Raw genomic sequence first — 15481 nt, 5'->3', positions numbered from 1 at the left:
CACATTCCTTTGCCAAATAAAAACAACCTTTCTGTCTCAACACAAAAACTTCCCATAAGTTCCCATAATACTCAATGTTGCAATTATCAAATTAATTTCGCCTTTGATTTCAAAATTGGCCTTTTACTAATTATTTGACCCATATTTGAATTTGCTTTAAACTATCGTTATCATAACTTTGTTTCATGAAATACATGTTCAGACCGTTACAACTGCTTTTAGAATAAGTAATTCATACTAGAATTGTGCTACGACTCGCAATCACGTCAATCAAACAATGCCCTTAAGACAAAAGAAAATATAAATTCTCCCTTTTTTTTCTTCAAATTCAAATTCACAAGAGTAACATAAACCCGTAAAACAAAACCGTATTCTTTAACTTCTCAAAAGTCTTATTAAAGCATGTCATACAGAATACTCCTTTGAATATTCCTATAGGCTATTATTCGCCAGCCATTACTCCCTCAGCATGCGTAATGCACAGACAATCCTTCAAATCTCAAATTTGCTGACCAAAATAACCCAAAATGAAAATATTTAATTTGAATATTTAGTAGTTTGTATATGATTTAATGTAACACTTCTCATTTCTCAATTACTCTTATTTTTTACCCAATGAATCAACTAAAATAAACAATATCTATCAGCGCGCATTTCAAACTCGAATCAAACAAACAGCCTCTCAGCGCGTGTTGGAACTCAAGACAAACAGCAAAGCGCTCTGGGAAAAACCTTTTTTCTCTTTTTCCTTTGACCAACACAGCTGGTTGGCGTTTACCTTCTATTCACTTAATTTCGCTTTTAAGTATAACTTTTCCAATCCAATTAGAACTAATTTATGAACCAGGGGTTTCATTTCTCAAATGTCAAGCTGCAATTCCTTTACTAGCCTGTACCCGCCGCCATCGCTGTTGAGTCTGTCTGTAAGTTTGTTAGCTACAAATGTCATTGCCATAGTTGAAAAATTCAACTTCCTGGACACTTCGTTGTCTCAGGACAGAGCAAAATGCACTTCCTCCACGTTTTCACCGTTAGCCATTAGCTATTAGATAACAAAGTCACAGCCTGGATTTTTCCTCTCAGATCTCAAAGCTATCCTAGTAATTTGTAAAATACTTGCTTCAGCGGACTGGCAAATTCGCTAGAATCATGTCAGCCTTCTGATTACTTTCTAGGGACAATTCTACCTCTCATTCTCTTACAACATGTAAAACAATTACCCATGGTTATATTTACAATTATACAATTCTCATCAATATTTACAATTTTATCAACTATTAGTACTATTTTCTCTTCAACATATTTCTAATTTCCACGGTCAGTCCCCTCGGACTGTTTCATCTTTTATGTGCTGCACGGAGGTAGTTATTCCAGTAGTCTCCTCACTAGGACTGTGGACTGTCGCTTCAATGGTATTCTCACAGAATTTAGCTAAACTTCCTCCCGGTCCCCCGGCCCCACGTCTTAGCGCTTTACTTCAATGGTATTCTCACAGAAATTAGCAAAACTAACACTGCCTTCCGGTCCCCCGGCACCACGTCTTAGTAGTAACTATATTTCACTTCAATGGTATTCTCACAGAATTTAGCAAAACTTAAAACTGCCTCCCGGCCCCACGTCTTAGTAAAATATACCTGTCTATTTACCTCACTGTTATTTCTGCTTCAGCATCAGTTTTCAAAACATTTCGTTTCACCAATATTTCACAGGTCTTAGTTAAAGGTGCACACACTCTTCACTTCACTGATATATATATTAGATCTTAACAAAATTATTTAGTTAACTGATACGTCACTGATCACAGATCTCTAGTAAATATGACCCCCTACCCTATCCTAGTGTGTCTTTAACGACTCCACTATAATTACCAAGATAGCACACATACGTCGGGCCGACGTATACAATATACGTCGGGCCGACGTCGTATGGACATCGTTTGCACATTGGCAAGACGTCGGCAATTGATCGAAACCGACCTCCAGACTATGTCTGGACGATGAATCAAAACTGTACCAACCGGCCGATATTTTCTACAGATATTTCTACAGATATTTTCTCTTAACTCTACATTTATTTATTTAGTTCGGATCTCTCTGACAGCAAATATTTCACTATCTGAAATGTCACTTAGCAAATGAACGGGCTATTAGCAGTAGCTAGCTACTTGATTCAACCTGGATTTTCTGTGTGTGAGTATTATAATGAAGAGACACAATTCAAGATAATGATCTTTTATTATCAGACTGGATGTTGATGCCATCAAGCTCTTAAAAGAACTTCAACACAGAAAAGAGAGATCAACGGAACAGAGAAACATAAATATACAGCTTTGCCTACAGTTCTGCGTCTTCCATTGGTCTCCGCCGCCCAGTCTGAATGTCTTGACTGCCATGGTTACAGTAGCTAACTGCCGAAATTAGAAGAAAAAAATCTGACATATCTCTGTTAAACCAGAATGTATTAGCTAGGCCTAGGTTACTTATTACAATACAACACTTTGACATAACATGTAGTCTATGTTTATTTTGCTCTATTAGCTACATTTTTGTAAAATGTCTGACCAGTGCGTCGAACTAGCCTAGCCGTTTGGGGTCCCTTTGCGCTAGCTCTGTAGCATAAAGTTCACTCAAACCTAGCTCATTACAGTAACTTTACACATTGTTGTAGGCATAGGCTACTTATAGCTAAACTTTTTGATATTTTTCTACTTTAATTTACTTACCTACGACGACTGCTTCTTCTTTGTGAAGATAAATGACGGTTTAAAAAGTGAACGCCTCTGACTCGCGAGTCTCTGACTGGCTCTATATGCTTCAATACAAAATGGAACGTTCTTCCTGAAACAGTCAGTGATGAGCCGACGATGAGCCGACGTATCTGCGACGTTTGAGATGGAGCACAGATTATGGCGTGCGGAAAGGGACATGGAGAACCTGCCTAGGGAGACTGTCGTGTGACGTCTACTTCTGGATAAGTTGCCTACGTCGTCGCATCTACTTGTGGATAACGTTGTCGCCGTACTTTGAAGTAAATTTCGGAGTAAATTTATAGTTATAACGTTTTTGCGAGTTCAGATCATTTTGGAGCTTTTAACACAGAGAAAATTAAGGCAATGTCAGAAGATGACTTGCCTTCTCAATGTGTTATTAGGTTCCTCCGGTAGGAGGGAACCTATTGTTATTGTTGGTATTCTTATAATTAGGTTCCTCCGGTAGGAGGGAACCTATTGTTATTGTTGGTATTCTTATTATTATTTTTCTTCTCCTTGCGCCCCAATATCTCAAAAAGTCCCTGGTCATAAATTTTCTAATTTGGCACATTGATACTACATCCAAGTGGGTACCCCCACACCAAATATGGGCCACATCGGACCATAGGGGGCGCCACAGGCCACGCCCAAATGTCCGATTTTCAAAGTGATGGCATTTCCACCCCATTGCTCCAATTCTTCTGAAACTTGGTGTGCATGCCTCATTTTTCATGAGGAACAAAAAAGCCTCAAGGACCCATAGGTCCGCCATGATGGATTTTCCTGTACTGTGATAATCTGGGAAAACCTTCAAAATTCCTCTTCTCTTGAACCAAAGGTGAAATTGACTTGAAATTGGGTACAGATATGTATCATTGACATATTTAAAAACGTTACTTAAGGCAATTGAATCAAGTACAAAATGGCTGAAATGGGTGTATTTATGTAAATGTCCACATTGCCTCAATATGTTTGTGTCACTAAATCAAATGTATTTTTGAAGGATGGTTCAAACCTAATAAGCTTTAAGGTGACATGCCTCTGAAGTACCATGCAAAGTTTCACCTTGATATGTCAAAATATGACTGAATTACAGCTGTTTGAACTTGGACCAAATCTGACAATGCTCGCCATTGGAGAAACAGCTTTTTTTAATTATCCAGTTATTGAACTTTGTGTATTCCATGCCTGGGAATGGCTCAATTGGCTGAGATGTTGTGCTGGTAATCAAGGTTCAATACCAGTCAGAAGCATAGTTTTTAATTTTTTATTCTGACCAAACGGTTTCTAGTCTCCCGATAAATCCTCCGGTTGTAAAACATATCAATGCGTGTTTATTTGAGCCCATCACAACACTCCGATCATCTGTTTAGCGAGACTGTGTAAACCACTGCAAAACAAGCCAGGTTCACCACAGTAGCTAGCTACTTGTAGTCTACGCATGGTAGAGATAACTTTAATGGTTATCTCTAATGAAGTAAATTAATTGTTCAGGTGGATCCCTTGCCTGTTGCACAAATTCATTTCAGTAACCTGAGCCAGGACACATCCCCACTGATGCTAGGCATGATTTTAAATTTGACAAGTTATGGCACTCCTAACAACCTTTTTAAAAAAACTATGAGTAAGTTATTCTTTACAGCAGCAACCCAGTCATTCCGTTGTCCCGTTTTTATAGGAAATGTACAAGCAGTTTCAACTTTGGACGAATCTTACAATGCTTACCACAGGAGAAACAGCTTATTTTTTTATACAGTAACTGAACATGACAATATTCAGCACTGAGAATATCTCAATGGGCTGGGATGGTGACCTGTAAAGTATAAGGTCGTAGGTTGGAATCCAGCCATAGTCTTTTGGCCTGTCATAATTTTGATTATCTGTTCAGTTCATTAGGATGACATCATTCTGAAGTACCACAAACAATTTCACCTTGTTATGTGAAAATGATTGAATTAGAGCAGTTTCAACGTTGGCTGAATCTAACAACGCTTGCCACAGGAGAAACAGCTTACTTTTTTATACAGTAACTGAACATGATAATATTCAACACTGAGAATAGCTCAATGGGCTGGGATGGTGATCTGTAAAGTATAAGGTAGTAGGTTGGAATCCAGCCATTATCTTTTGGCCTGTCATAATTTTGATTATCTGTTTAGCTAAACAGGATGACATCATTCTGAAATACCATGCACAATTTCATGCAATTTCACCTTGAAATGTCAACTGTTTCTTAACCTTTGTCCCAATGTTGACCAAAGCTAATACTCTGCCCTTTCTATTCAAAGAAACAGTTCTATATCTCAACAGTTGGTGTGTAGCAGAGAGGATAGAGAGACTGCTTTGTAACCTTATGCTCATGAGTTCAAATCCCCATTCAGCCTGTTGTTGGCCAAACATGAAGTAGTTTTGCTCTCTTGTTTTCCAACTCTCGATCTTCGATAGTGTACATGTTTATAATATTTTGCCATTTTGCGGAGGAACCCACATCGCTGCTTGCAGCTATATTTCATTTCCGTGTTGTTAGTCGGTGATTCATTACAACATTTGTTGTCTAGCCCTTCAATCTGTCAGCAAAATGTAGGCTAATTATTTGGCCGCTATAGGATGCCACACACGTTGCGTATCAGATGTTGTGCTATAAATGCGTAGCCCGACATTAAAACTATTTTAGAGTCGGTTGACTGATCGCGTTGTTGTACCCAGTCAAAGGAATTAACACACAGGAACATCATAAACATTCAATGGTCTAGCGGCAGTTATCCTGGCAAAACATATAGCCTAATGTTCTTTGGCTCATTGCCCCCACACCAGAACGATGGTGTGGGGGCAATGAGCCATGCTTTCAGAGTACTTTTGTACTGTTCCACAGAACTACAGTGGTACACTAGCTAGGGCTCAGCCCAGTGCCAAGACCAGCAGATGATGAACATGCGGGCATCACCCAGTACAGTACGCTCTCAACGAAGGCAGTCGCATTTTCTTTCCCTCTCCTCCCCCTGACCTTCCCTGCTTGGCTTCTATCGTATTGTCTAGTTATTCACGGATAAATGCTCTGAAGTTTCAATCATTTGGATAGTTTTTTAAGATATTACTCAAAATCAAATACTACAAAAAGGAACAACCTGAGAGGACTGAAGCCCAAGGAGAACAGAAGTATTTTGGGCTGCCCTCCAAGACTGACCACAGGCAAGCAAACTAAAGCTTGTTCCCTGTAGAACTATGGCTTGTAATGACTGCAAACAACTTACTCAGAGGATAGTCGAACTGGAGCTAAGAGTCAGAACCCTCTTAGATATCAGAGAGACCGAAGATTTTATAGATTCCATGCTACCTAGCCCGGAGGCTAAGCTACCTGCCAATGAGCCACCCTTGGAACCAGCTTTCTCTCCACCGGCCGTTGGACCGGATGAGTCATGGCCTGCTCTCGGCGCTAAACCAAAGAGGCCTAGCGCCGCTTCTACCTTCATCAGAGATGGGACTGTCACCAAGGATAAACAGCAAAAAAAGCGAGGCAGAAACTCTTCCCGCATCACCTCTCCTCCTGTCACACTCAGAAACAGTTTCGAACCACTGGTAACTTTCTCTCCCTTGTGTGTGGAATCCAAGGCGAAGAGGCACAGGAGTGCTAGCCACGCAGCTAACAAACATGAAGGGCCCAGATCGCCGACACACCATGATGGTAGCTACTACACACATGCAAATCCAACACATCATGGTGCCCCTCTCGGACCACTCGGGGCGCTGTTCGACCCCCTATCAAGCCTAATCAGACAACACTATCACAGGATTATCAAGATCCAAGGTATGCTAAGACTACCCACAGCCCATCAACACTTAGAGGAGCTAACACTGCTAGCACTATAGAATCTACTGCTAGCACTAACGCAGTGTCTAACCTTGGTCTAGCCCAAGGTCCTATCATTGCTAACCCAAATAAGATAAGAACTGGCCCCGCAGCTACTGATAAGGCAAACGTTAGAAATGCAAACACAACACCACATATGGCCACTATCTTGATTGGAGATGCCATGACAGCACATGTTAAACTGGCAAAGACAGAAAATATTTGTTTTAGCAATACATCTGTCGAGGAACTGTCCTCAGAGGTACAAACAATCCTCAACAATAAACCAAACAACCCTAAGATTATCATCCACACTGGCTCGTTTGATATCCTACACAAGAAAACTGGCACTGAGATACTTAAAAAACATTTCACCCAGCTACTGAACACACTCAACAGATATCAAGATGTATTCATCAGTGGACCGATTGCATGCTTTCGCAGAGGAAAAGAAGCCTTCAGTCGACTACTATCTTTCAACACATGGTTGGCATCTGTCTGTCTGACACACAAACTGAGATTTATCGATAACTTCAATGTGTTCTGGAACTGTGCAGACCGTTTTCAAGCTGACGGACTCCACCCAAACCGTAGAGGATCTCGACTACTAACAGCAAACATCAATCACGTGCTCCTGACCACAAATCAAGCTTCTCTCCCTATCCCTGTTGTGTCTAAGCTGACTGATGCATCCCAAACAACCTCCCATGGAACAGAACATTCAAACAGCCTCCTGCAAGGACATGGGCCCTGCACAGATCTGCACCCCCCGGATGAATTCCCTTGTGATGGAACAGCTCAGTGACAGAGACTTTCCCAAAGAAAAGCTACGCTAGGACAGCCACCATGCTATTTCATTGGACATACCGGTCATCATCACAAACAGAAAATGGCATGGTAAAATGCATGGTTACAAACCTGAAACTAGTGTTAGAAGTCACAGAACTATCCATATTCTTCCAACAGATTTATCTACCCCTGTTTTATCTGTTAATACCCCACAGATGAAACTGGCCCTTCTAAATGTTAGATCACTAAATAACAAAACATTTCTAGTTAATGATCTGGTCAAAGAAAACAACTTAGACTGCATCTGTCTAACAGAAACCTGGCTAAACAATGACACGGCAACAGCAACTTTGATAGAAGCGTGTCCGCCCGATTACAGCTTTCACCAAGTTTCTAGGACATCAAAAAAAGGTGGAGGAGTCGCAGCTATTTTCTCCTCTAAACTGTTGTTCAAAATCACTGAGCTAGGTGAATTCACATCATATGAATATCTTGCTATAGAGCTCAAAACCGAATCAATACTTTTTGTTATTATATATCGGCCACCCAAGCACTCGCCAATATTCATACAAGAATTCTCTGAACTATTATCACTATGTGTCACTAGATATGACAAAGTAGTTTTAAACGGAGACTTAAATATCCAAGTAAATAAAAAAGCAGACCCAAGAACTATTGAGCTCTTAAATCTCCTTGACAGTTTCAATCTAACTCAACACATAACAGACCCAACACACCGGCACGGAAACACACTAGATCTAGTGATAACAACTGGACTAAATATCAATAATATTTCAATAACTGATCTACCCCTCTCAGACCATCATTATATACTTTTTAATGTGGAAATTATCCTAACAAAAACCAAAAAATAATTCTTAGTCCATAGAAGATATTTAGACGATACAGCTATGATGACATTTTCTGAACAATTTGCTCTATATGAGCCGACTAACCATGATTGCTCTCTGAATGAAATGGTAGAGAACCTCAATGATGCACTATTATCTGTGTTAGACTGTTGCACCACTGAAAACCAAAAAGAAGTGCACAAGCAGAACCTCCCCATGGCTGAGAAATTAAAATGTTAGTGAAACGAAAAGAAAATGCCGTGCAGCAGAGAGAAAATGGAGGAAAACAAAGATCACTATCCACTACAATATCTACAAAGATACACTAACCACCTATAACAAAACCATCCGTCTAGCAAGGAGAGAATATTTCTCCAACATTATTACAGAAAATGCCAGAAATTCCAGAGTTCTTTTCTCCACCATTGACCAGCTGCTAAACACTGTCCCTGCTCCACCTTCATCCTCAGCAGTTAAATGTGAAGAGCTTGCTTTGTTCTTCAAGAACAAAATAACTTTGATCAGAGCTAGTATTATTAATAGTGGGGTCGAAACTGACATCAGTAGATTCTGCAACATAACCATGAGCACCTGTATCACACTTAGTGAACTTTCCAAAATTGTCAGCGAATCTAACTCCACAACCTCAGATAGCTATGGAAAGCTAGATTATTAACCAAAACTAAAAGGAGAGAACACATTAGTCCTGTCCTAGCTACTTTACACTGGCTCCCTGTTACCTTCAAAATTGACTTTAAGGTCCTTTTCCTCACATACAAAGCTCTACACGGACAAGGACCTAGCTACATTGCTAACTCCTTTATAAACTACACACCAGCTAGAACACTGCGATCATCAAATGCAGGCCTATTAGAGGTCACCAGAAGCAGTCATAAGAAGATTGGTGATTCGGCCTTTGTCAATTACGCCCCAAAACTATGGAACAAATTACCCATAAATATTAGGGAAGCAAACACTCTAGACATTTTTAAAAGACAGCTTAAAACCTACCTTTTTACCGAAGCATTTAAGTAATGTTATCTCAAAAGGGTTTTCCTACTTTTATTAGTTATATTATTGTAGAATCTTGGTTTAGTAAATTTGGGTCATTATTTGACTTGCTATTTTTACTTTGTCTAGGTCAGAGTTGGCAAACTCTGATAGCGTACAAGAACTCTGGTCGCGTGAAGTATTTAAACAAATATGTAAAACAATCTGTATTCTTGATCTGAGGCAAAGGATCCGTTAACAGAGAATACGGCCCATACTCTTGACCTGGGGAAAGGATCTGTTAACAGAGTGTATGGTTTTATATATACAGACCAGGGGTGAACCAAATGTATGTGTGTTACTTGTAATCCTACTTTTATTAGTTATTTTATTGTAGAATCTTGGTTTAGTAAATTTGGGTCATTATTTGACTTGCTAATTTTACTTTGTCTAGGTCAGAGTTGGCGAACTCTGATAGCGTACAAGAACTCTGGTCGCGTGAAGTATTTAAACAAATATGTAAAACAATCTGTATTCTTGATCTGAGGCAAAGGATCCGTTAACAGAGAATACGGCCCATACTCTTGACCTGGGGAAAGGATCTGTTAACAGAGTGTATGGTTTTATATATACAGACCAGGGGTGAACCAAATGTATGTGTGTTACTTGTAATCCTACTTTTATTAGTTATTTTATTGTAGAATCTTGGTTTAGTAAATTTGGGTCATTATTTGACTTGCTAATTTTACTTTGTCTAGGTCAGAGTTGGCGAACTCTGATAGCGTACAAGAACTCTGGTCGCGTGAAGTATTTAAACAAATATGTAAAACAATCTGTATTCTTGATCTGAGGCAAAGGATCTGTTAACAGAGAATACGGCCCATACTCTTGACCTGGGGAAAGGATCTGTTAACAGAGTGTATGGTTTTATATATACAGACCAGGGGTGAACCAAATGTATATGTTACTTTTAAGATGCATGTTTAAAGTTGTTTTCTCTCTTGAACAGAGATCTTATTGGGATTTTAATTTTTTGTTTGAATTGTTTATCACTTGTATTATTGTTTTTATTGATTTTATGTAAAGCACCTTGAGCTACAATTCTTGTATGAAATGTGCTATATAAATAAAGTCTTACTTACTTACTTACTTTATGTATCATCAGGACATGGTCCAAGTAGGCATACACATTATAGGCTATGTTACATGTTGATGTTCAGCCTATTCAATTTAACAACTTTCAGAAGGACAAGACAGGCAGTGGATAATATCTTAATATCTTTTTTTTTGTAGCCTATGCCACTTTCATTCTATCCTTTGTGTAGCCAAAACACTGCTTTTTTAAAGACTGAAAATAGATTAATATTTAGTCTACATGTTATTAACTTTGATCTTTTTCCCCATTTTTGATACAGCCTTACATTTTGTTTTGGAGGTGTAGCCTCTGACCCTACACCCCTAGGCTATTGAAGAGGTTTGTCCTTAACCACTGATCAGTTAACAATAATTAAATATAATTATTATTTTATTACTTTTATACTGTTTGGAATACTCTGAATATAATAAAAAATGTTTGATCTATACCCTGCTATATCAAGATAATGAGAACATAACCCTTGGTCATGTCCAGGAGAGAAATATAGAGAATCTATTAATTATTTTGCTTGTATCATTGATAAATTGACATTTTGCTGTTTGCTTATGCCTGCATAGCCATAAGTTAGTTATTTGTGAGGTGTGACTAGGAAATGCCTGTGACACTAGTGTAGGTCAGAGGTCACAATATTACCAAAGTGTATAATGCCATGCAACTTTGAACAAGGAAAATAGAAGGAGCGTCAAGGCCATTTCTAGGAGCCCTATCTAAAGGCCTAAACAAAAGCTATCTAGACTAGCATGCAGCGTCTTCTTTCTGTGCTTGCAAAGCTATGTTGATTGGTATCCCCCCTGACGTTTCTTGTGAGAGTAAAAAAAAACATATTGTGATACTATTTAACTGCCCCTGCTCTTAACCCTGTAAGTTTGTCTGCAGTTGTAATTCAATGGTATAGCATCATGTGTTAAAGCTTAATATTATAAGCAATATCAATAGGCAAATACACTTTTGTATCATGTTCTAATAGTCTGCTGGTTTCTGTTAGTGTAGCGTCCACACAAAAAAATTGAAACCTTTACTGATGGTCTGAAAATGTTTAATTTGCTGTCTTGCACTTCTACACCAGTGCTAAACAGAGAAGTGTAGTCAGAAGGCAAAATTAATTAATTAAAACTCCCATTAGCAAGGCTACATTCATTAGTAACTCATTAGCACCACCAAGTTAGCAAACACATCAAATAAACTCAATACAATTAAACTGCACTGTTGCCACATGTTGGGAAATAACCAAATACAAGCAATATAACACATTTCATGAATGCAAACTTTACAAGCATGAAACTAACGGTATTGTGGTCACCTAGACTATTCTCGGTTGTGGTTCAGTGAAAGCACGGCTTCTTCGGTAGGCTATAATTGTTAAATCCTACTTGAGAGAGGATACTGTTCACAGCTGTCAATAGGAAATTACCATTACCTGATTTACTTGTAGTGATTGGGAGGTTACACCTGTTCTGATGATGGCATAAACCATGTTAGATTGTTGGTTCTATGTGCAATGTTTGGGTTTCCTCTCCCTTGTCTTGTGTTTCTGTGTATTTGTTTCTGTTGCAGGATGGCAGGCAGGTAGAGGAGCTGTGATTGCTGCAAGGGCACACCTGTGATCTGTGCCTCGGTCCTTAATAAGCTTAGCCCTTTAACAAGCTGGGTCTCTCCATACTAGCAGGAACATCATCACTGTTTGCTTTTTAGTTTGTAATGATTCTCTACACACTCTACACTTGCACTGATCCCACATCCACTCCCTACACTACTGATTTACATGACCCTCACATGCAACCGTTTCTTTGTAAGCACTTTTTATTGAATAAATACAGTGTTATCCTTATTTCACTTCCTGAAGTCCCTAAGTATCCATCTAATCTTCCTATGGACCCGGTTATGACAGCTTTAAACAAGTACTGGTTGGCTACACACCTCATGCCGGGCTTATACAGATGTGTGTATTGGCACTTTAAAAGGTTTTAATTATTATATCCACATATCAATGTATAATTGTTAAATCAAAATGTGAATAGCCTACAAATAATGAGCATACTACAGGCTAGAGGCGATTCTAGGTTTTAAAACTGGGGGTGCAAAAACATGCTCAAAATTAAAACTAGATCTTAAAATGTATAATTAATCATTAGAGTACAACCAACCATGATAGAACATACAACTCTGACATCACTTTAACGTGTTCTAAAAACAGTTCTTAGTTTTTTTACATTAATTTGAAAATGTAATGTTTTCATCCCAACAGTAGGGGGTGCAAAAGCACTCCCTGCACCTGCTGTAAAATCCTCTATGCTACAGGCTGTGCACAATTGGCTACTATAGTTCTCAATAAAGACATTTTAACATATGAAACATGTAGCCTTATGCACGACTTGATTTCACTCAATAAGGTTTGAAAAAACAAGTCAGTGAAGTTCTCAATAAAGACATTTTAACATATGAAACATGTAACGTTAGCCTTATGCAGGACTTGATTTCACTCAATAAGGTTTGACAAAACAAGTCAGTGACTTCGACGACGTAGCTACTTAGTAGGTGTGTTGTTTGGCGACGACGTCTGTCTCACACGGCTTAGTGGCGACGTACTTATCTCAGACGTACTTAGTATATGGGGCGTGATTAGTGCCCTCACATATGGAAGGCCAAAAGGTATGGAAGGCCAAAAGGACAAGTATTAGGACGTCTCCGTGTGTCAACCACGCGTAATTGTCCATTACGCCGACTTCCATACAAAGTCGGCGTCTTTTTCGCCTCAAATTGAACCGTGTCACGTGACACGTTCAAAGCACGCGTTTATTTAGACGCGTGCTTTTAACGTGTCACAAAGCACGCGTCTAAATAAACGCGTGCTTTTTTGAGACGTGTCTATCAAACCACACAAAATTAACGCCTGGTTTGGCTCAATCAGCGTCTGGTTTTCCAAAATTAAAGTCTGCTTGCTTGAATCTCCGATGGGAAATTACGGCAACAATTGTAACATCTAATACGTAAGTAAAGTAGGTCTTAGAATGCTCGTGCGAGCTAGGCTACTATCAAATACAATGCTAGTTAGCTATTAGTATGAAGTTGGTGGTCACAATTGCAATACTCTATGATATAACAATTGGTGCAGAGACAAATAAATGCAGTAATATCAAGCTGGCTGGCTGTCTGTCTGGCTTGGAGCTTTGTGAACTTCCCTTGCACTGCGATTGCGTTGCCTCAGTATTGTGCGCAAATGCGCAAACTTAGTTGGTGGCAATATACAACTGTTGTTAGGCTAATCTTCAAGTCAAGTGTTGATTTTATTGTCATTTTCAATTGCATATGGTTGTACATAATAAAAACGAAACAGAGTTTCAAGTTCAAGTCTTTTAATGTCAGATGCACAGACCAACACAGGGTCAGACTGTGCAATGAAATTCTTAGGACAAGACAACGCAAAGCAACCTGGCATAACATGACATAAGTACTCAGAACAAGTGTACACCTATGACAAGCTAACATATAATAAACCTCCTAAATAAATTCAAAATAAACACTAAACCTATTCCAAAAGGAATCAAACCATGATGCCATATAAAACAACATATAACAGTAATTGGTGCCAGTGCAAACGTATGTAGCCTACAGTTACAGGACAGTATGTTCAGTGACAGGACAATATGTACAGTGATTGGAGGTAGCAGTTATGAAGTGATAGGTTCTCGTGCCAATATATTGTGATGCCAATTTTTTGAGCGGTCATCTTCCTTGTATAGACCTAGAAAAGTGAAATACACAGCCAAGGTGACAGAAATAAAGGTTCATCGGCTGTCCTTCACATTCACACACTGTTGTCTTTATACTTAACAGATCATCTATGATGTCCCAAAGGCCCAACTCCTTCTCAGGTCACCTTCTGGCAGCAACCATGCAGCTGGATTTCACTGTGCAACCAGGCCTACCCAAGCTGCTGCTGCTGGGCCCAGGGCTGATTGTAATGGCACACTGGGACTTGCAGATGACCTGAAATACATATTTTTCTTTATGCTGTGTAAGATGTAGGCCTACTGCTTTTAACTTGAGTTGAATGCTATTAAACCCTCCCATGGTCAGCAAACACTAGCCATTGCTCTACTTCAGAAAGGATACTGTTCACTGCTGTATGAGTCAATAGGACATTACCTGAATGACTTGTAGTGATCGGGAGGTTATGCCTGTGCTGATGATGGTATAAACCATGTTAGATTGTTGGCTCTGTGCATTGTTTGGGTCTCCTCTCTCTGTGTTCTGCTTCTGTGTCTTTGGTTCTGTTGCAGGATGGCAGGCAGGTAGAGGAGCTGTGATTGCTGCAAGGGCACACCTGTGACCTGTGCCTTGGTCCTTAATAAGCTGTGCCCTAACAAGCTGGGTCTCTCCATTACTAGCAGGAACATCAAATCTAATCTTCCTATGAACCCAGTTAACACAAAATATTGTACACTGCTAATCATCAGCTAACTAAATGGTAGGTGAATAGACAATCAAGCTTGATATGGTATAGTCATGAACTAGCACTGTTCAAAGATGTCCAACCTAAGTTCTCAATGTCAATGTCAGCAGAAAAACACGAAAGAGCAGAAACCTGCTCTCGCAATGCAGTGTTAGTCTACTAATAAAATAATTGTGATAATTTTTCAACTTTCATTTATCTTCATAGCGCCCGCTCACTAGGGATAATTTTCCATAACAAATTACGCAATGCGCCATCTACTTTTATGAGGTGACCTGACGCTCAGGTCGTTGACCCTTTAGTGACACCATCTATATGGGTAACACAATTTTTATTATCTGGGAAATCACACCATAATCTTTTGATACATTTCCTTCTCATGTAATACACTTTCCCCTACATTCAGCCTAATAACATACTCCAAACTAACACAATGTACCATCATCAGGCTACAGTGTCTTGGTAACGGGTGAAAAATACTAGATTTGAACTGAGCTTCCATTCAGGGATACGACTGCAGATGCATTGATTACAGAGAAGTTTAAAGCATTATAATAGACATTTTTGTAAGTCCATCGGTAATATCTGTAGGTTGCCACCTACACTCAGAAGCCAATGCTACTTAGAAACCCTTTTAAAATCAAAC

General features: G+C 39.2%; 1 long non-coding RNA gene across 1 annotated transcript in view; it reads left to right on the top strand.

Moving 5' to 3' along the window:
• Positions 1-13181: 13181 nt before the first annotated feature.
• The window catches only part of LOC134034122 (uncharacterized), a 76661-nt gene continuing 74361 nt past the window's right edge, over positions 13182-15481 (top strand). The window contains exons 1-2 of the long non-coding RNA XR_009932194.1: positions 13182-13369; positions 14217-14585. This is a non-coding gene — a long non-coding RNA (uncharacterized LOC134034122). The remainder of the gene's footprint in view (positions 13370-14216; positions 14586-15481) is intronic.

The sequence above is a fragment of the Osmerus eperlanus genome, chromosome 14 (genome assembly GCF_963692335.1).
Source record: "Osmerus eperlanus chromosome 14, fOsmEpe2.1, whole genome shotgun sequence".
In the NCBI taxonomy this organism is placed as follows: domain Eukaryota; kingdom Metazoa; phylum Chordata; class Actinopteri; order Osmeriformes; family Osmeridae; genus Osmerus; species Osmerus eperlanus.
This window is presented reverse-complemented; position numbering and strand designations above follow the sequence as displayed.